A 26,180-nucleotide genomic window follows, 5' to 3' on the forward strand; every position below is an offset into this window, starting at 1 on the left:
GTGGACAGCCAGTGCCTCTTCCCCAGGGCACCTTGCACCACAAGGGGACATGGCTTTAAGATAAGGGGTGGGATGTTCAAGGGGGATATTAGAGGAAGGTTTTTTACTCAGAGAGTGGTTGGTGTGTGGAATGCACTGCCTGAGTCAGTGGTGGAAGCAGATACACTAGTGAAGTTTAAGAGACTACTAGACAGGTATATGGAGGAATTTAAGTTGGGGGTTATATGGGAGGCAGGGTTTAAGGGTCGGCATAACATTGTGGGCCGAAGGGCCTGTACTGTTCTATGTTCAATGTCTGTCTATCTAAGAGCCTCTTAAGTTGCTCTATGATATCTGACTCCACCAACAGCCCTGGTAATATATTGCAGGGATCCACCACTCTGTATGTAAAAAAAATCCCCACTCGTCTCCTTCAAACTTTCACCCTCTCCGCTTAAATGCATGTCCTTCAGTATTTGTTGGAGCTTATGTGCCTATTTGTCTCTAAGTTCCCCTCCAGGATCCCAACCAGGGCAAAACAGCTTATTTGATCACAACCTGATCAACCACCCTAGGTGCCCATTCCCCACCCATCTAGATGCACAGTGGTTGCTGCTTGTACCATCTACAAAATACACATCGAATGATAAGGACTGCAGGGATTCAGGAAAGTGGGTGACCATTACCTTCTCAAAGGCAATCAAAGATGGTGTTCTTGCCAGGTCTCTACCAAATATCTTCACTTAATTTATGTGTGTGTTGGCGTGTGGCCAAGTGGTTAAGGCGTTCATCTAGTGATCTGAAGGTCGCTAGTTTGAGCCTTGGCTGAGGCAGCGTGTTGTGTCCTTGAGCAAGGCACTTAACCACATATTGCTCTGCGACAACACCGGTGCTAAGCTGATTTTCTATTAAGCCGAAATCTTTTGTTGACACTATCTATTCAAATCCAGGTTGGCAGTGTACCAGCAAAACTTCTTTGCACCTGCCTAGACTCTGGGAATATTCAACAGCTCGGTTCTGGTCACCTGATTATAGGAAGGATGTGGAAGCTTTAGAGAGGGTGCAGAGGAGATTTATCAGGGTGCTGCCTGAATTAGTGGACACGTCTTATGAAGACAGGCTGAGTGAGGTAGAGCTTTTCTCTTTGGAACGAAAGACGTGGTAGAGGTGTACTAGATAATAAGAGACATAGATCGAGTAGATCACCAGAGACTTTTTCCCAGGACAGAAATGCCTAATACAGAGGAGCATAATGTTAAGATAACACTCACAAAATGCTGGAGGAACTCAGCAGGTCAAGCAGCATCTTTGGAAATGAATAAACATTCGACATTTCAGGACAAGGCCATTCTTCACTTCTTCCTCTAGTTCTGGTGAGGTTATCCAGAACAAGAGGGCACAGCCTCAAAATAGAGAGCCTACATTTTAGAACAGAAGTAAGGTGGAATTTTTTTAGCCAAAGAGTGGTGAATGTCTGGAATGCTCTGCCACAGACTGTGACGGAGGCCAAGTTCATGGGTATTTCAAAACGGAAGTTAGTGATTCCTGACTGGTCAGGGCGTCAAGGCATCTGGTGAGAGGGCAGATGTATGGGGTTGAATGGGATCCAGGATTTGGGGTTGAACGGGATCCAGGATCAGCCGTTATGAAATGCTGGAGCAGACTCAATGGGCTGAATGGCCTAATTCTGCTCCAATCTTTTATGGTCTTCACAACCCATAAGGAAAGGGGAAGATGCTGGGGTTGGGGGGGTTATCAGAGGTAATTCTTTACATAAAAAATGGTGGGTGTGTGGAATGCCCTACCTGTGGTGGTGGTAGAAGTAGATACTTTAAGGGCATTTAAGAAATTCTTAGATAGACGCATGGATGATAGAAACTTAGAGGACTATGTAGAAGGGTGTTGGCACATGGCCAAGTGGTTGAGGTGCTCATCTAGTGATCTGAAGGTCGCTAGTTCGAGCCTTGGCGGAGGCAGCATGTTGTGTCCTTGAGCAAGGCACTTAACCACACATTGCTCTGCGATGACACCGGTGCCAAGCTATATGGGTCCTAATGCCCTTCCCTTGGACAACATCGGTGGCGTGGAGAGGGGAGACTTGCAGCATGGGCAACTGCCGGTCTTCCGTACAACCTTGCCCAGGCCTGTGCCCTGGAAACCTTACAAGGCGCAAATCCATGGTCTCATGAGACTAACGGATGCCTATATATAAAACTTATGTGTGTTGCCTGTGCTGCCACTGCAAGCAAGTTTGTTTTTATTTTAACCTGTACCTCATCACAGGACACTAAACTTGACTGGAACTCGGAGCAACTCACAAAGTACTGGTGGAACTCAGGCCTCGGGTAGCACTGATGGGCCCATTTCCCTCCATTGATGCTGCCTGACTCGCTGAGTTCCTCCAGATTGCAACATCTGCAATCTCTTGTGTCTCCATTAAAGTTAATTTAACTCTGAATCCACAGAAGTCACCCTTGACCCTGAACAGCTGTTTAAGAAGGAGGATAAAATGTATAGTTGGGATCACGTTACAGAGATCATTTATTATTCTTAGAGAGATTACAGAACTCTGAGGACCGGAAAAGTGAAGATGAGGAAATATTAATGAGATGCGTTGTTATCTTTAGAACACAGGAAGTTTAGAGCTGCTTATTTTTTTTTTAATAACTCAGAAGAGGCTAGTTATTCTGAACAGAAATAACACATTTCCCTCAGCAGAGACTGTTCTTAGATTTAAGATAGTAGATGGAATTAGAGGGACCAATGACCTGCTTCTTCCCCAAGAGGACGAACTCATTAGGTGAATGGATGGAAGAGCAGTAACATTCATAACGTGAAAGACACATAGAATGCTGGAGGAACTCGGGCAGCATGTATGAACAGTTGATGTTTCGCACTGAGACTCTTCATCAGGAGTGAAAATCAGTTCCTTCAGTATTTTGTGTCTGACGTTCACAATTTCCAGCATCTGCGGAACCTCTTGTGCCAACATTCATCAGCGATGTCCTCCTTCTTCGAAGTATGGGGTTCCCCTTCCTCCATCGCTGACGCTGCCCTCACCCACATCGCCTCCATCTGAGCTCGCCCCATCTTCCCACTGCCTTAACAGGGATAGATGTCTACTTGTCCTCACTTCCCACCCCATGGGCCTCCACATTCAACACATCATACTCCACACCTTCCACCAACTTCAGCAGGATTCTCTCACCAAACACACTGTTACCTTCCCGCCCCACATCTCCGTTTTCCACAGGGATTGCTCCCTCCATGAGTCCCTTGTCCATTTGTCCCTCCCCACTAATCTCCCTCCTAGCACATATCGCTGCAAGAGATGGAAATGCTACACCTGCCTATTCACCTCCACCGTTTCCTCCATTCAGTGCCTCAAATAGTCCTTCCAGATGAGGCAACCTGCAAATCTGTTGGGGTCCTCGATTGTATCTGGTGCTCCAGATGTGGCCTCCTCCATATTGGTGAGACCTGATGTAAACTTTCCAACAAAAGCGGAATTTCCCGGTGGCCATTCCTATTCTGACATGGCCTCCCCTTTTGCTATGATGAGGCCATTCTCAGCGTGTACAAGCAACACCTCATATTCCATCTAGTTAGCCTCCAATCTGATGGCATGAACATCTATTGCTCCTTTCGATAAGAAAATTCCCTTCCCATTCTTCTATTCCCCACCCTGGCTTCTTCTCCTCATCTGCCTATCAGCTCCCCCAGTGCTCCTCTTTCTTCCCTTTCTCACATGGTCCACTCTCCTCTCCTATCAGATTCCTTGTTCTCCAGCCCTTTACCTTTCCCATCCACCTGGCTTCACCTGTCATCTTTTAGCTAGTTCTCCTTTCCCTCCCCACCCTTTTTTCTGGCATCTTCCCCCTTCCTTTCCAGTCCTGAAGAAGATTCTCAGCCTGAAACGCCAACTGCTTATTCATCTTCGTGGATGCTACCGCTCCTGCTGATGGCTCCAGCATTTGCTCTGGATCTCCAGCGTCTGCTGAACCTCGTGGTTAACAATCATCATGCTTAGTTGTTGGTTATTCGTAAACCTGAAGGGAACAGCGCCATCGTCATGAAGGTGGAGTACTTCAGTAGCTACATTTTGACTAGCATGAGCATGATGGGCCGAAGGGTTATGTGCTGTCAATTTTGGTTTGCACAGTTCTGTTCGTTTATGTGCTTGCAAAGTCATACCTGTTGCTCTTCCGCTGGTATTGGCACACCACCACCTCCCCCCCCCCCCCCAATCCCGCCACGATTGTCATAACCATAACTCTGCATTGATGTTTTCTTTCCTCCGCTCCCGTTGCCCTGGGCCGCCGTGTGCTCTCTCTGTACCCTTTGGGGCCAGTTTTGTGTCACAACTATCACTTTAGCCCTCTTGGTCAGTTTGCCCCCGTCTACTTCAATCGTTCGTCTCCCTGCCCTGTGTATTCCTCTGACTGGCCTCTGCCCCACCGATGCCCTGGGCCGCCGCGCGCTGCCTTTGTATCCATTCAGGCCGCGCTGTAACCATTCGTTTACATACAGAATGCCAAGGTCCAATCAGCTGCGAGTTCTGAGGATAGAGCGTCCAAGTGGTCGGGGCGCTTCTGCGACGCATGCGGAGGCCGTCCAATGAGGAGTGGATGCGTGCGGCGGCCGTCCAATGAGAAGTGGGTGCGTGCGGCGGCTGGGAGGCGGGAGCGCGAGGGCTGCCTGGCTGGATGTTGTTACATTGAAGCTCCCTCATTTTGTGTTTGTATTAATTTTTGTTTTATTTGAAACATTTAATTGGCGGCTGATTCTCTTAATAATATCTACGTTGAAGTAGCGCATGAAATTTCAGGACTTTTTTTTGGAAAGGATTTATTAAAAGAAGAAAATCGTCTTTATTTCTCAATATACAAATATTAGAAATGAGTGTTTTTAAGAACAAAAGTTTGTTTCTGTTTTGACATCGTAGTTCGACGTTTCCTTTTCGTTTTTCCTTGTGAATCCGGAAATCTAATTGATAGAGGGCTAGTGTAGAGGTTTTCTGTTTTTGTTTGAAACCTCTCCGTCTTTGGCAGGAGCTGGTGACAGATTGTGCCAGCTGATTGCTGCCAACTTCCCGGCGACTTCTTGGAGCAGATAGAGTGATGGTGAGTGACTGATGCAGTTTATCTGCCCGAGAAGCAGGGTGGGGAGGACGTGCGTACACGAGAATAAGTGATCTTTGGGACAAAAATATGAGCACGTAGACTTTGTAAGGCCATGCATTTAAAGAAACTCGGAAAATTAATGTTTTTATTATTATTGGTAAGCTCCTCCCCCCGACAGCGGTGGAAAGCATAGTTTTGGATATCGTTTATTCTTGTCAGTAAATGCATTTAATATGTCAGTCTTTAATCTTCGTCCTCGGTTTTAAAAACGAGTGCAGAAAATTTCGTGTATTTTTTTTCTGGTTAGGTATAGTAAACTTGTTAATCAGATTGTTATAGAATACGTACATAGTTGGTCCAATTTTGCTCGTTTCCTTTTTGATTTTAAAGGCATGTTTTAAATCTAACTTGAAGTTTTATAGGTCCTGGAAAGGGAGTAAAATAACAATTTAATGAATGCATTTATTTTGGCTGTCCATGTTGAAACTTGCTCCTTTTGCTGATTTGAAAATAAAAGCGCTTTAATTTAAATTAATTTCTTATAAGAATGTGCATTTCAACATTTTTGTTAGGTGGCCAAAGTTAATCAGAGAAGTTTACTTGTTACCCATTTTGCTCTTCTTGGGAGTCTTATTTCTTGGCAAGGCCATAAGCATCTTCGTGTGGAGATCGGCCAGTACGTGAAGCATTTGCTATTTAATTAGTTGCTTGATCCAAACTACAGCCACTGCTATGCGATAAAAATAAGTTGCTTCTTCCGTCAGAACATTCTTGATCCGTTGATTCCTTTTACCAAAACAAAACATGCAGAGTGAAATATCAGAGGGTGGAGAGAAGAGGGGATCAGAAAGTTCAATATATATACTTCCTGACAAAGTTTCAGTATAACGTGCTCCTTTTCGTGTTCGGATGGGTTACTACATTACCCGAAAACAGAAGTACTGTTTGTATGCTGCCAGGTGTTTGAGTGCTCTGGACATCTGAAAGGGATTGGGGAAGGTTAGGAGTCGATATGCGATGATTATGTTTAACCCTAATATATGTCAAAGTATTCTCTGGTAGTGCTAAAAATGATTATTTAAAGTTACGGTTATGGAAGTGTGAATAGTACGACTATTGGGCTCTAAACTCGGAGGGAGGGAGGTTTGGGAGTATGCGAATGCAGTGACGTTACCATGGAACTGTCTACACCTGGGATGTACTCCAGAAATGAGAAATCAGCACGGCACTGGAAGTAAAAAATTATTCAAAACTGAGATTTACGTGGGTTGAAAAGCGTATGCATGATCTGAATCTGCATCAATCACCCCACTCTGACTTCTATTTCCAAATTCTCTCTCGTTTTTTCTTCGAAAGGAAAGCTTCCTTGGATAGTGTGGTTCTGTTAGTGATTGTTGACCCCTCTCCCAAGCCTCCGTCCAGTAACTCTGAAAATCAGCTTCAAGTGCAGAAGGTTATAACTTTACAAAAGGCATTACATTCTGTTTCCACCTTTTGCTGACTTCACCCAAAGGTGAGAGTAGGAATTCAAGGCGAGTTTATGCCCTCTATATTAGGGAATCTGTGTCTACTGGTGTTCGCTCTTTTGCAAGTTAAGCTATTTCAGCCGAACTTTAGAACTATAGCTGGGCGTAGTCTTATATATGACTTTAGCTACTCGGTTGTGCACATTAAAATAGCAAAAGTGGTATTCTGAAGTCAAATATATGCCTCTTTGTTTTTTTTTGTATGCTTGCTGAGTTGGTGACAGGATATGGATATTGCAAAAGTTTGTATCCAACTAGATAAAATGCTGATCTTGAGTTTTATTTAATGTCTTTGTGTCAGCTGGAAAGGGTATAGGTATTCAATGTCTGTTTGAATAGGTTCCTCTTGGTATCTTAAGGAATAAAAGGTACCTGGCCTGGTACGTGGGAAGAGTTTTGAGAGATGTGGGCCATACGTGGGCAATGGGACTAGCTTAGATTGATGTGAACACAAGAAGATCTGCAGATGCTTCATCCGTCTGAAAAAGTGGGATCTCCTCTCGTCCATCCATTTCCATTCTACTTCCCATTCCCATTCCAACATGTCAGTCCCTGGCCTCCTCTTCTACCGTGATGAGACCACGCTCAGGTTAGAGGAGCAACACTTTGTATTCCATCTGGGTAGCCTCCAATCTGATGGCATGAACATCGATTTCTCCAATTTCTGCCAATTGCTCACCCCCTCTCCTGAACCATTCCCCATTCCCATTTCCCTCTCTCACCTTATCTCCTTATCTGCCCATTAGCTTCCTCTGGTGCTCCTCCCCCTTCCCTTTCTTCCATGGAATTCTGTCTGTTCCTATCAGATTCCGCCTTCTCCAGTCCTTTATCTCTTTCACCAGTCAACTTCCCAGCTTCATCCCCTCCCACTCTCCCTGTTTCACCTATCACCCATCACCTTGTTCTTCTTCCTCCCCTCCCGCGACCTTGCTCTCACTTCTCATCCTTTCTTCCAGTCCAGATGAAGGTTCTGAGCGGGAAACGTCGACTGTTCACTCTTTTCCATAGATGCTGCCTGGCCTGCTAAGCTCCTCCAGCGTTTCGTTTGTGTTGCTTAGATAGATGTGAATCTTGGACCAGTTGAGCTAAACTGCTCACTTCCATGGTGCATGACTCCGTGACTCTACAATTCTAGCAGAAGCTCGAGAAGAGTCTTGTGAAGAAACTGACTCTCAAAAATTTGAAACAGGAAAGTAAAACATAACTTTGACCAAATTGTTTGAGTATCCTGGAGCAATGAATAAAACAAGGAGCAAAAATGATCAATGCTATGCCAGATACTGACTCTCTTTGTGCTTACTAGCAGATTGAATCAGGAGCTGGGTTAAAAAAAAACTGGTTGTAGGCTTGACAGCTACTCTGTCTCGCAGTTTGATGTAATGACCAAGAGCGATTGCTCTAACAGCGGTTTGAATTTGGTCCATTAGACAGTTGTCAAGTGAAACTGCATACAAGTTGAAAGCCAACATCTTAAAATGTGGCTTTTGAGTTTTGGGTATATTATAGATGGTAAATGTTTCTGTTCAGAATATGTATTCGCCTACTGATAATATTCTGCACAGGTGTTAACAGAATAGTTAAGCTTACAAACTTTTATTCTTTTGTGCCTCGCATCCATGTTGGTGCATAGTTGTAGTTCCAAATTTATTACAATCATGGTGGAATGACCATGGGACACCCCCATCACTACAAATGGCTCTAATTTGAAAGATTTGGGGAATGGAAGGTTAAAAGAAGGTCAATAATTTTATAATATCAAAGGGAGACCGATGGTGCAGAGGAACGCTCTCGTGGCTGGCTCCTTGAATTAATCTAAAAATCAAAGGCAAACCTTTCAGGAATGAAGTTTGAATATCGTTCTGCATAAAGAAGTCTGTAACAATATGGAATTCGGCAAATAACGATTAATACTATGTTGGTCTTTAATTTGAAATGTGAGTGTGAGATTGTTAATAACTAAAAGATATTGAGGGGGGTAGGAAAAGGTGGCAGATGGTTTTGAAGTGCCACAGTGGACTGATTGGTAAGACAGGCTAGTGTTTTTGTATTGCTGAAAGCCAAAGAAATGTGTATCAGGAGGTGGAATACATCAAAAACCCTTTCAATGCTGTGTATTTCAAAGCACAATCGTAAAAGGGTGAGTGCAAATATCAATATGCAACCAGGTGCCCCAGACGTGTATTTGGAGAGTCATGCATGCACCTTGGAAGGAATCCATGGAGGGTTGAGGGAAAACCAAGCTTATTCTGCACAGCAAACATGAGGAAATCTGCAGATGCTGGAATTTCAAGCAACACTGAGAAAGCAGGATCTCCCACTGGCTACACATTTTAATTCCATGTCCCATTCCCTTTCTGATATGTCTATCCACGGCCTCCTCTACTGTAAAGATGAAGCCACACTCAGGTTGGAGGAACAACACCTTATATTTCATCTGGGTCGCCTCCAGCCTGATGGCATGAACATTGACTTCTCTAACTTCCATTAATGCCCCACCTCCCCCTCATACCCTATCTATTATTGCCCATCCTCTGGGCTTTCCTCCCTCCCCCTTTCAATCCCATGATCCTCTCATATCCCTTTTGCCAATCACCTGTCCAGCTCTTTGCTCTATCCCTCCCCCTTCTGTCCTATCATTTTGGATCTCCCCCTCCCCCTCCCCCTTCCAAATCTCTTGCTAACTCTTCCTTCAGTTAGTCCTGACGAAGGGTCTCGGCCTGAAACGTCGACTGTACCTCTTCCTAGAGATGCTGCCTGGCCTGCTGCGTTCACCAGCAACTTTTATTCTGCACAGTGTGCTTTGCGGACTTTAAACATAACGACTGTGTTTTGCCCTTGACTAGGTGGCGCTCTGGATATTTGATGCAAATAGTACTGTAGAAATGCAAGTCGTGTTTGCTCAAAGAACTGATGCTGAACTCCTGTTCTGAACTTCTCCCCATCTTCCTCAATGGATCCAGCTGACTTGTAGCAAGTTAGACACACACACACACACACACACACACACACACACACACACACACACACACACAACTGTAACGGTGGCAATATACTACAAAAGGCTGAGTGACTAAACCCAACGTATTCAGTTACCAGCTGCATAAATGCTGCAGTAACCACTAGATGCTGGTTACGGATTATGAACTGATGCAGCACAGCAGCTGGTAATTTTTTTTTTTTGAAAATTTCATGCCTCAGAACCTGTGGTTGCAAAAACTAGATTCCAATGTAATCTTCACTGACCAGCTAAAGCAGATGTCTTAGCAAGTTTCCAGTGAAATTGGTTTTATTTTGCCCACTGAAATCCCCTCAGTTAATCGCTTAGTTAATCAATCTTGGTTAATTGTTCTGTTCACTCTTACACTGGGTGTCTGACCTGAAGTAGGCCTCTGGACTCGAGGCCTTTAAGCTGATGATGAAGCAGCAGCTTGACCTTGACACTAGAGAGGAAAGACGGATTCAGAATCAGGATCAGGTTTATTATCACCGGCATGTGTAGTGAAATTTGTTAGCTTAGCAACAGCAGTTCAATGCAATACATAATATAGAAGAAGAAAAAAATAAATAAGTAAATCAATTACAGTATATGTGTATTGAATAGATTAAAAATCATGCAAAAAGCAGAAATAATATATATTAAAAATGTGAGGTAGTGTTCGCGGGTTCAATGTCCATTTAGGAATCGAATAGCAGAGGGGAAAAAGCTGTTCCTGAATCACTGAGTGGGTGCCTTCAGGCTTCTGTACCTCCTACCTGATGTTAACAGTGAGAAAAAGGCATGTCCTGGGTGCTGGGGATCCTAATTAATGGACGCTGCCTTTCTGAGACACTGCTCCTTGAAGATGCCCTGGGTACTTTGTAGGCTAGTATCCAAGATGGAGCGGACTAAATTTACAACCCTCTGCGTCTTTCAGTCCTGTGCAGTAGCCCCCCCCTCCCCCCCATACCAGACAGTGATGCAGCCTGTCAGAATGCTCTCCATGGTACATCTATAGATGTTTTTGAGTGTGTTTGTTGACATACCAAATCTCTTCAAACTCCTAATGAAGTATAGCCGCTGTCTTGCCTTCTTTATAACCGCATCAATATGTTGGGACCAGGTTAGATCCTCAGAGATCTTGACACCCAGGAACTTGAAGCTGCTCACTCTCTCCACTTCTGATCTCTCTGTGAGGATTGGTATGTGTTCCTTCATCTTACCCTTCCTGAAGTCCACAATTGTTGAGTGTAAGGTTGTTACTGTGACACCACTCCACTAGTTAGCCCTCTCATCTCAACCTGAGACTCTACAACAATGGTTGTATCATCAGCAAATTTATAGAAGGTATTTGAGCTATGCTTAGCCACACAGTCACGTGTATACAGAGAGTAGAGCAGTGGGCTAAGCACACAACCCTGAGGTGCACCAGTGTTGATCATCAGTGAGGAGGAGAACATTTGTTCAGCATTTAACCATCGGCTTTTTATACCAAAAAAACAGAGGGTCTGCACTTCTGTGGCACCATTCATTCTTCTTTAGAACATTCTACAGCTAATGATGTACGTTTGGGCCTTCTGGTAAAGGGAGCTAATTTGCAGAAAGCAAGCTCTCACAGTCAGTAATTAGTTAATTTGTATTTGAATACAGGATAAATACTTGGCTAAGGATTCAGGGACAAATCAGTTGCCCCTTTTTCAAATTCTGCATTGGAGTCTTCTAAAACCATTTTTGAGACGAAGTGAGGCTTCTAATGACATTCTCAGTTTAAAATCTCATCTAAAAGTCAGCTCCTCTTAAGGCTGAACTCAGCATTGATCGGAACTGTTAGCCTAGAAATGTTGATTTATGTAGATAAAATTTCTGCCAACTTAACTGGTGCTGAACACGTAGCCCCTCCAGCATTGAGGACGTCTTCAGGACCCCCATCATCCAGGACGTGTTCTCTTCTTGTTACTGTTATCGGAAAGAAAGTACAGGAGCCTGAAGACACATACTGAACATTTTTGGAATAGCTTCTTCCCCTTGCCATCAGATTTCAGAATGCACAATGAACCAACCCATGAACATTACCTCACTATTTTCATTCTCTTCATAATATATAGTTCTTATTATAATTTATAGTATTTTTTGTGTATTGCACTGTAATGCTGCCGCAAAATAACAAATTTCATGACATGTCAGTGATATTAAACCTGATTCTGATTGTGCAGTGTTATTTTGGAAGGATGATGAAACAGTATCCAAGGAAAGTAAACACAAAATAATCTGCAGATGCTTGGGTCAAAGCAACACTCACAACACGCTGGAGGAACTCAGCAGGTCGGGCAGCATCCATGGAAAAGATCAGGCGATGTTTCAGGTTCTGGCCCAAAACATCAACCGATCTTTTCCATGGATGCTGCCCGACCTGCTGAGTTCCTCCAGCATGTTGTGAGTGTTCCAAGGAAAGTAAGCCAGCTTCTCTCGCTGGTGGCAGTGCATGTGTAGTTGTATGATAGCATTGGGCTGTGAGTCGGTCAGGGGCTTTGAAATGGGTTGCAGGAGGGAGATGAGCATCAGAAGTGCTTAGAGGATAGGCCAACGACAGTAGCCAATCAGAAGTGGACGCTCTGGAACAGAACCTGACTTGGGTGTTTGAGGATTTATGTCGGGCTGATGTGAGGATGAGTATGCGTCAAGAAGGTCCAACAAAATCAGTAGGGTTTTGAGTGGATAGAGAGATCGGACTGGATGCGGGGACAGATAAATAGCTGCTCAACAAGGGTTGGAAGTAAGAGGGAATGAAGGTCATGACATAACTTCTGAAACTTGGAAGGGTGGTAACGATTTAAAAGAAACGGAACGTAGAGGATAGAGTAAAGGGAAATGATTACCTGCCCTTTGAATGCTGCTGTCATTTGGCTGAGTATTTTTTTCCTCTCATTAGCTGCCGTAAGCCATTCCAAGTTACAATATGAAGGAGGATTGGGGAATTGTAACCAGCGATTGCTAAATTCATTTATGAACTGGCATCAGCTAATTCAGCATAGTGTGTCAACACTCTATTGTCTTCATATCTTGGCTCAGATATGTGTTTCAGTTTCCCCATTACATATTCCAGCTCAACCTTGTTATCGTAGTTAGTCACGTCTCCGCCCTCACTTGGGTCTGGATGGCCTCTTTAAAGCAGGGCTTCTTGACTGAAGGATTCTAGTCAGACATTGACTGCAGGCTGGGTCCCTGAATGTCACTGTAGTGTCCTGAGTGTTTGGAGAGTCTGATGCATGATAAGCAAATCCTTTAATTAGTCTACAGAATTAATAATAATGTGATCAGTGCTGTTTTACCTGCCCCGGCACCTCTTCTGTCTCACCAATGATCAGCATCAGGTTTAATATCACTGGCATGTCGTGAAATCTGTCATTATGTGGCAGCAGTGCATTGCAATACATAATCATGAAAACAGTGAATTACAGTAAAAGTAGATGTATATTTTTTAAAAATTAAATAAGTAGCACAAAAAGAGAAAAAGAAGTGGTGAGTTTGTGATCAAGGGTTCAGTGTCCATTCAGAAATCGGATGGCAGAGGGGAAGAAGCTGTTCCTGAATCGCTGAGTGTGTGCCTTCAGGCTTCTGTACCTCCTTCCTGATGGTAACAATGAGAAAAGGGCATGTCCTGGGTGCTGGAAAGATGTGGCTAAGAGTGGATGGTGGCTAAGGACCCCCATCTTGAAGAAATCACAGGCCGCTTTCTAGCCACCAGAAAAAAAAAATCATCTGTTGCTCATGATAGATGTTGCCTGACCTGCTGAGTTCCGCCAGCATTTTGTGTGTGTTACTCTGGATCCCCAGCATCTGATGTTTATTTATTTATTGACAGACAGTGCGCAGGAGGCCCTTCTGGCCCTTCGAGCTGCGCCACCCAGCAACCCCCCAATTTAATCCTGGCCTATGTATTAGGACTGTGGAGGAAACCGGAGCACCCGGAGGTAACCCACCTGGTAGCAGGGAGAACGCACAATCTTCTTACAGGCAGTGACGGGAATTGAACCCGGGTCGCTGGTACTGTAAAGCATTGTACCACTACGCTACCGTGCTGCCCTACTATGGTATCACTTGTATGATTTTTCTTGGCTAACTAAAGGACTATCAGGGGCGGAAGCACACATTGGGTCATCATCGTTATTCGTCATGTCCTATGATGTAGGTGATCATGGTCTTCTGTCTGTCTCTATCCATGACCGTGATTGTTTTCGACAAATTTTTCTATAGAGGTGATTTGCCATTGGCTTCTGGGTGGCGTCTTTACAAGACAGGTGACCCCAGCCATTATCAATACTCTTCAGAGATTGTCTGCCTGATGTCAGTGGTCACATAACCAGGGTTTGTGATCTCCACCGGCTGCTCATACAACCATCTATCACCTGCTCTCGTGACCCTGATTGGGGGCGGTGGCTAAATAGATACTACACCCTGCCCACAGGTGACCTGCAAGCTAGTGGAGGGAAGGAGTGCCTTATAGCTCCTATGGTAGAGATGTATCTCCACCCTGCCTCATTGGGTACTCCAGAGGATAGGACCAGATTATGGAAGGAGTGCCCTAATGACCTTCTTACCACCTCTACCAAGGGAGGTTTACGATGCTCCTTCCCTCCGCCAGTCTGCAGTCACCCACCCTTGGGCAAGGTGCAGCTCAGTTGTTCCTGGTTTTAACTGGTTATGGGATTCCGAGGCAAAGAGTTGCCCTGATTGCCACAGGGGCTGTGAAAAAATAAAGCTACAACTTTGGGAAAGGAAATTTGGATCGTAAAATCACAGAATAATTTGGGTGTTTTGCTGGCATTGTGAAATTGGATTCTTATTATGCTGGTGGAGTATTAACTGATAAGCAGTTAATGTGCAATCAGGTGAGAAGCACCCGAGATGAACCACAAAGATGTTGGTAAAGGAAATGTTTTTAGTTGAAGCAAGCTTTTCAAGCCACACGTGCTCTGGGCCTCGAGTGCACCTGTGTTATTAGTTATGTTTAACTGTTCCTTCTACTTTTTAAATAAGATGTTTTGACTGTGTCGGTTGGAGGTAGAATTAAATAGTAGCCACTGGAGGGAAATAGCAGGGAATGGGACTCAGTCAATTATATAAACAGCAGGTCACAGTCAAACTGCAGTGTGAGAAGGGAATTGAGGAAAGGGTAAAATAATTAATGCTCAAAATTTGAATTCATAGTGAGAGTGCAGAAGTGCAGGTGCAATCAAATGCTTATTGTAATATAATAGGCACCATGGTGGTGTATCAGTTAAAGATTCAAAGTACATTTATTATCAAAGTGTATATGCAGGATACAACCCTGAGATTAGTCTTCACGCAGACAGTCAGGAGCAAAGAAACACCATAGAGTCTGTTCAAAGAAAACATCTAACACCCAACTCGCAAAAAAAAAGAACAAATCCATAAACAGCAAAAAAATGAGCAAATAACACACAGAACATCAAACAACAAACCATAGAGTCCTTGAAGCAGTCTAGGCATGTTCGGTTTAGATCAGTTCAATTTTGCACTGTGTCGTTCGTTGAATGCAACCCGCAGAGCCAGTTCAACCTGTTCAAAATCGCACAAAATAGCAGTTGAAAAAAGGAGTGATCCGAAACATATATAACATGAACCGCAGAGTTCTCTAAAAGCAATTCGCAAACCGTGCCGATCAAACCTTACCGAAGGTCCAAGACTCCTGCATCTTCCTGCAGCAGCAGAGAGTAGGAGGGAGAGTGAGGCCGGTCAAACACAGACACATGGAGCCTGACACTCGCTCAGCTTCTGCTCCCGTCTTTGTTGAGTTCAGTCTTGCGCAATGCTTTAATGGTTGAGTTGGTCGAGAATTGAAGCCGTTCATGTGTTTGCGCTCTGCCTTTAGGCTGCGCACTCCGTTTCCCAACCTTGCTCTTAGCCACGACAGATTTCCTCAGAGATAGCAAAAGCACCGGATCGCTTACAGCGATTGCAGAGAGTAGTAGCACATTGCTGTTACAGCTTGGGGGGCTCTGGAGTTCAGAGTTCAATTCCAGCACCATTCTGTATGTCCTCCCCATGGAATGTCCCCGGGTACTCCAGTTCCCTCCCACAATCTAAAGGCTTATCAGGTAGGTAAATTGTCCCATGATTAGGTCAAAGTTAATCGGGTTGTGGGCTTGTTGGGGCAGCCTGGCTCAAATGAACAAAGGGGCTGTATCCCTAAATAATAAATAATGGGGAAAGCACAGCCACTCACTCTGATTTAGATTTGCTAGGACCTATTTTGTGCAATAGTGAGGATAGTCATCTCATTCTGGAACGTAAAATGAATGTATTTTTAATAAGAGTGCTGTAGATAATTTGGACAGCATAACTGGGAAACGGGTAACTTTTTGCTTTGTAATTGGTAGAACTGATGGAGAAATATGCTGTGCAAATCATTCGTTTGTTATGTGATGTGTGGTATGATCTAGCCGATCATGGTCTTCTCTATCCATGACCATGATTGTTCTTGGCAAATTTTTCTACAGAAGTGGCTTGCCATTGCCTTCTGCTGGTCAGTGTCTTTACAAGGCGGGTGACCCCAGCTAATATCAATACTCTTCAGAGATTGTCTGCCTGGTGCCATAACCAGGATTTGTGATATGCACCAGCTGCTCATACGACCATCCACAGTCTTCTCCCATGGCTTCACATGACCCTGATCGGGGTGGGGGGGGGTGTGGCTAAGCAAGTGCTATACCTTACCCAAAGGTAACCTACAGGCTAATGGGGGGAGAATCCCTGGTATCATGGATTCTTGATTACCTGACTGGCAGACCACAATACGTGTGCTTGCAACACTGTGTGTCCGACAGAGTGATCAGCAGCACTGGGGCTCCACAGGGTACTGTCTTGTCTCCCTTTCTCTTCACCATTTACACCTCGGACTTCAACTACTGCACAGAGTCTTGTCATCTTCAGAAGTTTTCGGATGACTCTGCCGTAGTAGGATGCATCAGCAAGGGAGATGAGGTTGAGTACAGGGCTACGGTAAGAAACTTTGTCACATGGTGTGAGCAGAATTATCTGCAGCTTAATGTGAAAAAGACTAAGGAGCTGGTGGTAGACCTGAGGAGAGCTAAGGTACCGGTGACCCTTGTTTCCATCAAGGGGGTCAGTGTGGACATGGTGGAGGATTACAGATACCTGGGGATATGAATTGACAATAAACTGGACTGGTCAAAGAACACTGAGGCTGTCTACAAGAAGGTTCAGAGCCGTCTCTATTTCCTGAGGAGACTGAGGTCCTTTAACATCTGCCGGACGATGCTGAGGATGTTCTACGAGTCTGTGGTGGCCAGTGCGATCATGTTTGCTGTTGTGTGCTGGGGCAGCAGGCTGTGGGTAGCAGACACCAACAGAATCAACAAACTCATTCGTAAGGCCAGTGATGTTGTGGGGATGGAACTGCAATCTCTGACAGTGGTGTCTGAAAAGAGGATGCTGTCTAAGTTGCATGCCTTCTTGGTCAATGTCTCCCATCCACTACATAATGTACTGGGTGGGCACAGGAGTACATTCAGCCAGAGACTCATTCCACCGAGATGCAGCACAGAGCATCATAGGAAGTCATTCCTGCCTGTGGCCATCAAACTTTACAACTCCTCCCTTGGAGGGTCAGACACCCTGAGCCAATAGGCTGGTCCTGGACTTATTTCATAATTTACTGGCATAATTTACATATTACTATTTAACTATTTATGGTTCTATGACTATTTATTATTTATGGTGCAACTGTAACGAAAACCAATTTCCCCCGGGGATCAATAAAATATGACTATGACTATGACTAAGGAGCACCTTACACCTCCTTTGGTAAAGGCCTATCTCAACCCGGCCACCCAGCTGTTCAATCCCTTCCGACCTATGTTCGTGACACTTCTCACGCTCTTAAACTTTTCGATGATTTTAAGTTCCCTGGCCCCCACCGCTTTATTTTCACCATGGATGTCCAGTCCTTATATACTTCCATCCCCCATCAGGAAGGTCTCAAAGCTCTACGCTTCTTTTTGGATTCCAGACCTAATCAGTTCCCCTCTACCACCACTCTGCTCCGTCTAGCGGAATTAGTCCTTACTCTTAATAATTTCTCCTTTTGCTCCTCCCATTTCCTCCAAACTAAAGGTGTAGCTATGGGCACCCGTATGGGTCCTAGCTATGCCTGCCTTTTTGTTGGGTTTGTGGAACAATCTATGTTCCGTGCCTATTCTGGTATCTGTCCCCCACTTTTCCTTCGCTATATCGACGACTGCATTGGCGCTGCTTCCTGCACGCATGCAGAACTCGTTGACTTTATTAACTTTGCCTCCAACTTTCACCCTGCCCTCAAGTTTACCTGGTCTATTTCCGACACCTCCCTCCCCTTTCTAGATCTTTCTGTCTCTGTCTCTGGAGACAGCTTATCCACTGATATCTACTATAAGCCTACTGACTCTCACAGCTATCTGGACTATTCCTCTTCTCACCCTGTCTCTTGCAAAAACGCCATCCCCTTCTCGCAATTCCTCCGTCTCCGCCGCATCTGCTCTCAGGATGAGGCTTTTCATTCTAGGACGAGGGAGATGTCTTCATTTTTTAAAGAAAGGGGCTTCCCTTCCTCCACTATCAACTCTGCTCTTAAACGCATCTCCTCCATTTCACGTACATCTGCTCTCACTCCATCCTCCCACCACCCCACTAGGAATAGGGTTCCCCTGGTCCTCACCTACCACCCCACCAGCCTCCGGGTCCAACATATTATTCTCCGTAACTTCCGCCACCTCCAACGGGATCCCACCACTAAGCACATCTTTCCCTCCCCCCTCTCTCTGCATTCCGCAGGGATCGCTCCCTACACAACTCCCTTGTCCATTCGTCCCCCCCATCCCTCCCCACTGATCTCCCTCCTGGCACTTATCCGTGTAAGCGGAACAAGTGCTACACATGCCCTTACACTTCCTCCCTTACCACCATTCAGGGCCCCAAACAGTCCTTCCAGGTGAGGCATCACTTCACCTGTGAGTCGACTGGGGTGATATACTGCGTCCGGTGCTCCCGATGTGGCCTTTTATATATTGGTGAGACCCGACGCAGACTGGGAGACCGCTTTGCTGAACATCTACGCTCTGTCCGCCAGAGAAAGCAGGATCTCCCAGTGGCCACACATTTTAATTCCACATCCCATTCCCATTCTGACATGTCTATCCACGGCCTCCTCTACTGTAAAGATGAAGCCACACTCAGGTTGGAGGAACAACACCTTATATTCCGTCTGGGTAGCCTCCAACCTGATGGCATGAAAATTGACTTCTCTAACTTCCGCTAGGCCCCACCTCCCCCTCGTACCCCAGCTGTTACTCATTTTTATGCACACATTCTTTCTCTCACTCTCCTTTTTCTCCCTCTGTCCCTCTAAATATACCTCTTGCCCATCCTCTGGGTCACCCCCCCCCGTCTTTCTCCCTAGGCCTCCTGTCCCATGATCCTCTCGTATCCCCTTTTGCCTATCACCTGTCCAGCTCTTGGCTCTATCCCTCCCCCTCCTGTCTTCTCCTATCATTTTGCATCTCCCCCTCCCCCTCCAGCTTTCAAATCCCTTACTCACTCTTCCTTCAGTTAGTCCTGATAAAGGGTCTCGGCCTGAAACGTCGACTGCGCCTCTTCCTATAGATGCTGCTTGGCCTGCTGCGTTCACCAGCAACTTTGATGTATGTTGTTGTGCAATTAAAATTTCTTTAATCCACCTGTTTTGTTGGTAAAGCCAGTATTACTGCCCATCCCTAACTACTGTTGAGAAGATCTTTTTCAACTTCAGTTGTCCTTCTAATTAATGGCATAGGTGGTTAGAGATTTCCAGGATTTGGATCCCACAGTGATTTGTTTGAATTTGATGGTGATGTTGCTTTGCACCTGCTATATCCTTGATGGTAGTCGTTATAGGTTTAGGACGTTAGAATACTCTAGCTGTTCATTGTTTAGAGTGGTTATAAGCTGTTGTTCGTTTTGTAGGAAGTATACAATATAACCACTGTAAACGTAAGATATTCTGTAGTTCTCTGCTGGAAATCTTGTGCAACTTACTCAAAATGCTGGAGGCACCCAGCATCTATGGAGGGCAATAAAGGTCAACAAGTCTTTCCCTTCCATGGATGCTGCCTGATCTGCTAAGTTCCACTGGCATTTTGTTTGCGATATAGCCACAAGAGGCATATGGTGGATAAGATGCAAATCAAGTCTGGGTGATAAGGTATTTATGGTGAATTGTTGGGGTTGCATTCATGCAGACAAGTGGAGAATATTCCATCATGCTTCTTGTGGATGCTGGAGAGGCCCAGTGGTGACAGACAGTAAATTACTTACTACTATTGTACATGTCCAATAAATGACATGCTCTTTCAGCTGTGATATTGATCGAGGCTGGGAAAAGTAGGTTCAGAGGCCAAGAATGTAGCAGCAAGTCGAGCTGAGTTTCTGGTCAGCAGTAATCTCGAAGATATTGACTTGGAAATATAATGCCAACAGTAGGTGGTTAGACTGTCTTATTAGATGTGGTCATTGTCTGGCATTTTTGTGAGTGAATACATTCTATGTCCTTCCCAGGTTCAGTTTAGTTTTAATTTTTTCTCAACGTGGAAGAACGAGGGTGGATAAGTGTTACTCAAGAGGACGTTCCCTTGCTCGTCTTTAATAGAATGCCATGTGACTTCATGGGATCTAAGGTCAATGCTAAAGTAACCAAGAGCTTATCCCTCCTATTTGTGTTACTGCTCTGCTTATCTGGTGGGTTTTCCCAACTGGCTAAAATCCCAAGGTTTGTGACGGAGAAGTCTGGTACTTTGCCTGTAAGCAAAACTATGCCAGATGTTTGCTTGTCTAGTCTGCGAGGCACTGCACCTCAGTGAGACACCAGTTCCCAGATGTTTGAGAGGAGGACTTTGCAAAGTTGTGCTGGAAATGACTTTGTGTCTGAATTTGGTGCCTACATGGAAGTCAAGTGGTCTGTCCATTTAATCCTTCTGAGTTTGAATGTTGTGATAATGGTACAGGTCAGTGGTTTGTCATGCTATTTCAGAGAAAGCCACATGGGAGTCATCTAATATTGATGGTTGATATTCCCTCCCAATGAAGGTTGTTAATGAACCAGTGGTTTTCATAGCCCTCATCACTAACCCAATTAGTGTATTCCTGATTGTTTTTCCTTTTTCCAATATTTTTATTAATTTATATATAAGAATACAGAGTACAGGAAAAAGATCTATATGTCAATACATTAAACTAAATCGCATATAAAGACTCCTTCCTCTATATTCGTACAAATCAATTAGTTCGTAACATTGAAAAATAATAACTTTTTATATAAAAAAAATCTAAACCATTACCAAGACCGAAGCTGATTAATAGAAAAAAAAGGAAAAGAGATTGTTAGTCATCATTTGTGCTTTAACAGCAAATCAAAGGTTTTGAAAATCATTCAGAAAGGGTCCCCGCAATGTTTGAAAGTCTTGATTAGATTCAAAGATTGAACATCGAATCTTCTCTAAATTTACTGATTGCTAACATAATTTAAATTCCATTGCTGTATTTGTGGGATTTGAATTCTTGGCTTCTAAATTGTTTCTAGATTACCATAGAGTCATGGAACATTACAGCACAGAAATAGACCCTTCGGCCTATTGCTGAAATATTAATCGGCTTGGTCCCGATAAACTGCATCCAGACCATGGCCCTCCATACCTCTACCAGATATATACCTAGCTCAATTTCTCTTAAATGCTGAAATTGAACTTGCGTCCACCACATGCGCTGGCAGCTCATTCCACACTCACACCACCCTCTGAGTGAAGATGTTCCCCTTAAACATTTAACCTTTCACCCTTAACCCATGGCCTCTAGTTCTAGTCTCTCACCCAACCTCAGTAGAAAAAGCTTCGTTGCACTTACCCTTTCTATACCTCTCATGATTTTGTTCACCTCTATCAAATCCCCCCTTATTCTTCTAAGCATTATCATCCAGATCATTGATATAGATAACAAACAGCAACAGATCTCTGTGCACTCCACTAGTCATAGGCCTCTAGTCCTAGAGGCAACCATCTAACACCACCCTGGCTTCCCCTGCAAAGCTAATGTCTAATCCCATTTATTGAATGCCAAGCGACTGCACTTTCTTGACCAACCTCCCATGCGGGACCTTGTCAAAGGCCTTGCTAAAGTCCACGTAGACAACATCCACTGCAATGTCTTCATCAGCTTTCCTATTAATTTTCTCAAAAAACTTGATTAGACATGGCCTACCACATTCAGAGCCATGTTGATTATCCTTAATCAGTCCTTGTTTATCCAAATATCTATATAACCGCTCCTTTAGAATACCTTCCAATAACTTACACTCTATGGAGGCCAGGCTCACCGGCCTATAATTTCCTAGTTTATTCTTAGTGCCTTTCTTAAATAAAACAACATTAGCTACCGTCTAGTAATTTACTCGTACCTAGGGACATTTTAAATATCTCTGCTAGGAGCCCCTGCAATTTCTGCACCAGCCTCCCACAGGGTCCAAAGGAAAATGTGTCAGGCCCTGGGGATTTTCCACCCTAATTTGCATCAAGACAGTAAGTATCTCCTTGTCTGTAATCTGTACAGGGTCCTTGACCTTAATGCTGCTTTGCCTCACTTCTATAGACCCTGTGTCAGTCTCCCATTTAAATACAGATGCAAAATATCTACTTAAGATCTCCTCCATCTCTTTCAGCTCCACACATGATCACCACTCTGTTCTATCCAGTGGATCAATGCTATCTTGACCCTTGCTATCCTTTGCTCTTAATGTATCTGTAGAAGCCCTTAGGATTCTCCTCCTCCTTGTCAGCTAGAGCAACCTTGTGCCGTCTTTTAGCCCCCCTCATTTTTTGCATTTCTTAGGCTCACCAAGAACCTCATTTGCTCCTTCCTGCCAAAACCTGCTATACAGATGTTGAGAGATATCGAGTCCCTGGTTTCTTGACCATGGTTCCCTGTTATCCTTGCCTTTTATTCTGAAAGGAACATACAAAGTCTGTACTTTTAAAATTTCACTTTAGAAGTTCTCACACTTGCCTTTGCCAGAAAACAACCAGCCCCAATCCATACTTGCATGTCCTTTCTGATACCACCAAAATTGGCCTTTCGCCAATTTAGAATCTCAACCCTTAGGACCAGCCCTAACCTTCTCCATATTTATCTTGAAACTAATGGCATTATGATCATTAGATGCCAAGTGTTCCCCGATAACAATCTTCTGTCACCTGCTCTGTCTCATTCCGCTATAATAGATCTAGTTTTGCACTCTATCCAGTTGGGATCTCTATATACTGATGGTTCCGGAGCATTGTGTTCAGATAGATGCCTTCTGTGCTTATGATTCTGTGAAATCACCAAAAAAAAAAGTACCACAGCTACACCCGACCAGGCTCAGTAAATAGTTCCTACAATTATCTTATCAGCCACACCAGAACTCTCAAAACCACAAATTGAAGCAACTCTTCCTTGATCCCAAGGGAAAGACCAAAGAAGGTGACATAAATATGTTGTTATCAATTGTGGAAGTCCTTTGCTAAGATTTCTTGGCCAAATCTGATTAGCATGGTTTAGTACAGTAGCAGCATAACCAAGGTGCTGTGTTTTGTCCAATGTCGTCTGATTACTTGGCCATTGGTTGCAAATAGCCAATTGGGAATCTAGTTATAGTTACTTGTAGCTTTCATTTCCAAGTAATGATTCAGAAAAGGGTTCTATCAATAAATCTGAGATCTGAGTATTCATTTGCAGTGGGTTTTCATGCATAATTTGTTATTTCTCAGATTTAGATTTATTTATCACATGTGCATGGAAACCTAATGTGAAATGCGTTGTTTGCATTAACAACCAACAGGGTTTGCTGGGGGCAGCCCACAAGTGTCGCCACACATTCTGACATCAACATAGCATTCCCATGATGCTTGGTGGAACAACACAGAACCCAACAGGCAACAAAACAACAACAGCAGCAAAACCAGCCTCTTTCTTCTCTCCTGCTCACTCATCCACCCACCCAGATGGACAGTCCTTCAGTCTTCAGGCTTCGGCCATTGGTCTTTGACTTGCAGACTTCCGATCGGCCTTCGGGTAATGACACCAGGACTAGATGATGGATGACCCCTGAACTCTGGGTGAACTAACTGACAGGCCCTCGTGCCCCCTGCTCACACAGTCACCTGATTCCGGGATCCACCGACCTGGGACAGCCCAAAATCTATAGGTGTCCTTTGTCACTTATCCACGTTGCTAGCCTTCAAGTGTGGAGTGGAGGCCTGACCTCTAACTCCCCCTAATCTTTGTCCCTAAACCCAAACCTGATCTGTAGCTCTCCTCTCTGCCCCTAAAACTGTTGCTATGAACTTAAAAACTTAAGTAAGTCTGAGCCCTGATCTCAACGGAGACCACAGGTTGTCGCCATCTTGACCTGAAGTTTTTGTAAAGATGTAGGAGCATGAATCTTTTATGATTGATGCATGTGTTGGGTGTTTGTGGAACTGCAAAGTACAGAAATCTGTTTAATGCGATTGCATGCGGGGTAGTTTTTCTTGACAAGTTGCATTTGACCAGTCAGCAATTTTTTTATAGGCCAGCACTGCCTGCCTTTAACTGTGAGCACCAGATATGATTAATCATTGCAAACTGAAAAACAATGGAAAGTATGCATTCGATCTGAGAGCCAATTGAAAACTGCAGTGCATCCAAAGTTTGAGTGAGTGCTTTATCAAGGGAGCACTTGTACTGCTATCAGCTCAATCATAGAAGTCAGGAAATTCTTGCACTTTCCGCCAAGTTTGGAGTTTGTCCCACTTTGAAAAAACATGCCTGTTGAGTATTACTTTCTCACTTTCCTACTTCAGAGGCTCAGAGGGAGATTTTTCTGACATCATTTGAACCAAAGGCCTCAATGTTAATATACTTTAATAAATTAAATACTTGTTAAACACCTTCTATAAATATAAGTGATGATGGCAAATTAGGGAGTGTTCTGGAGTTATGCGAATATGGGCAGATATTAATTCAAACAAGAACCAAGTTTCAATTCTTATTGTACATGGAGTAAGTTCAGGAAGCTTGCAGTTAGCCTTCAGTTGATTTGGTGACTGCAAGAAGTAAATTGAAGATTAAAGCACAGGTTGCTCCACAGACTGAAAGATTACATATGCAAGCACCAAGTATTAAAACAATGGGATTGTGCTAATTGGTTTGCACCAAACTAGGCAACATGGTTAAGGCTGCAAACATGAGGAAATCTGCAGATGCTGGAAATTCAAGCAACACACACAAAATGCTGAAGGAACTCAGCAGGCCAGGCAGCATCTATAGGAAGAAGTATAGCCGACGTTTCGGGCCGAGACCCTTTGCCAGGACTAACTGAAAGAAGAGATAGTAAGAGATTTGAAAGTGGGAGGGGGAGATCCGAAATGATAGGAGAAGACAGGAGGGGGAGGGATGGAGCTAAGAGCTGGAAAGTTGATTGGCAAAAGGGATACAAGGCTGGAGAAGGGAGAGGATCATGGGATGGGAGGCCTAGGGGGAAAGGAAAGGGGGAGGGGAGCACCAGAGGAAGATGGAGAGCAGGCAAGGAGTTATTGTGAGAGGGACAGAGAGGAAAAAAAAGGAGAGAGAAGGGAAAAAAGGGTAAATAAATAAATAAATAAATAAATAAGGGATGGGGTAAGAAGGGGAGGAGGGGCATTAACGGAAGTTAGAGAAATCACCTACGCTCTGTCCACCAGAGAAAGCAGGATCTCCCAGTGGCCACACATTTTAATTCCATGTCCCATTCCCATTCTGATATGTCAATCCACGGCCTCCTCTACTGTCAAGATGAAGGCACACTCAGGTTGGAGGAACAACATCTTATATTCCGTCTGGGTAGCCTCCAATCTGATGGCATGAACACTGACTTCTCAAACTTTCGCTAATGCCCCACCTCCCCCTTGTACCACATCCATTATTTATTTATATACACACATTATTTTTCTCTCTCTCCTTTTTCTCCCTCTGTCTATACCCCTTGCCCATCCTCTGGGCTTCCCCTCCCCCTTTTCCTTCTCCCTGGGCCTCCTGTCCCATGATCCTCTCATATCCCTTTTGCCAATCAACTGTCCAGATCTTGGCTCCATCCCTCCCCCTCCTGTCTTCTCCTATCATTTCGGATCTCCCCCTCTCCCTCCCCCTTTCAAATCTCTTACTAGCTCTTCCTTCAGTTAGTCCTAACGAAGGGTCTCGGCCTGAAACGTCGACCGTACCTCTTCCTGTAGAAGTGTTGAAGAAACGGAAAGGTTGCAGAGAGAGTTGGTCAGTTTAGGAGAGTGGGCAAAGAAATGGCAGATGAGATACAATGTTGAAAAATGTACGGTTGTACATTTTGGAAGGAGAAATAATTGGCCAGATTATTATTTAGATGGGGAGAAAATTCAAAAATCAGAAGTGCAAAGGGATACCTTGAAGGTTAAACACGAGGTTAGATTGGCAATAAGGAAAGCGAATGCTATGTTGGCATTC

General features: G+C 44.2%; 1 protein-coding gene across 3 annotated transcripts in view; it reads left to right on the forward strand.

The window, feature by feature from the left end:
• Positions 1-4,675: 4,675 nt before the first annotated feature.
• Positions 4,676-26,180, forward strand: part of LOC134345188 (transcription factor Dp-2-like) — a 273,052-nt gene continuing 251,547 nt past the window's right edge. For all 3 annotated transcript variants that reach the window (XM_063045426.1, XM_063045429.1, XM_063045431.1), the window contains exon 1: positions 4,676-5,102. The gene's annotated coding sequence lies outside the window, so the exon portion shown is untranslated. The remainder of the gene's footprint in view (positions 5,103-26,180) is intronic.

Source organism: Mobula hypostoma, chromosome 4 (assembly GCF_963921235.1).
Source record: "Mobula hypostoma chromosome 4, sMobHyp1.1, whole genome shotgun sequence".
Classification (NCBI taxonomy): domain Eukaryota; kingdom Metazoa; phylum Chordata; class Chondrichthyes; order Myliobatiformes; family Myliobatidae; genus Mobula; species Mobula hypostoma.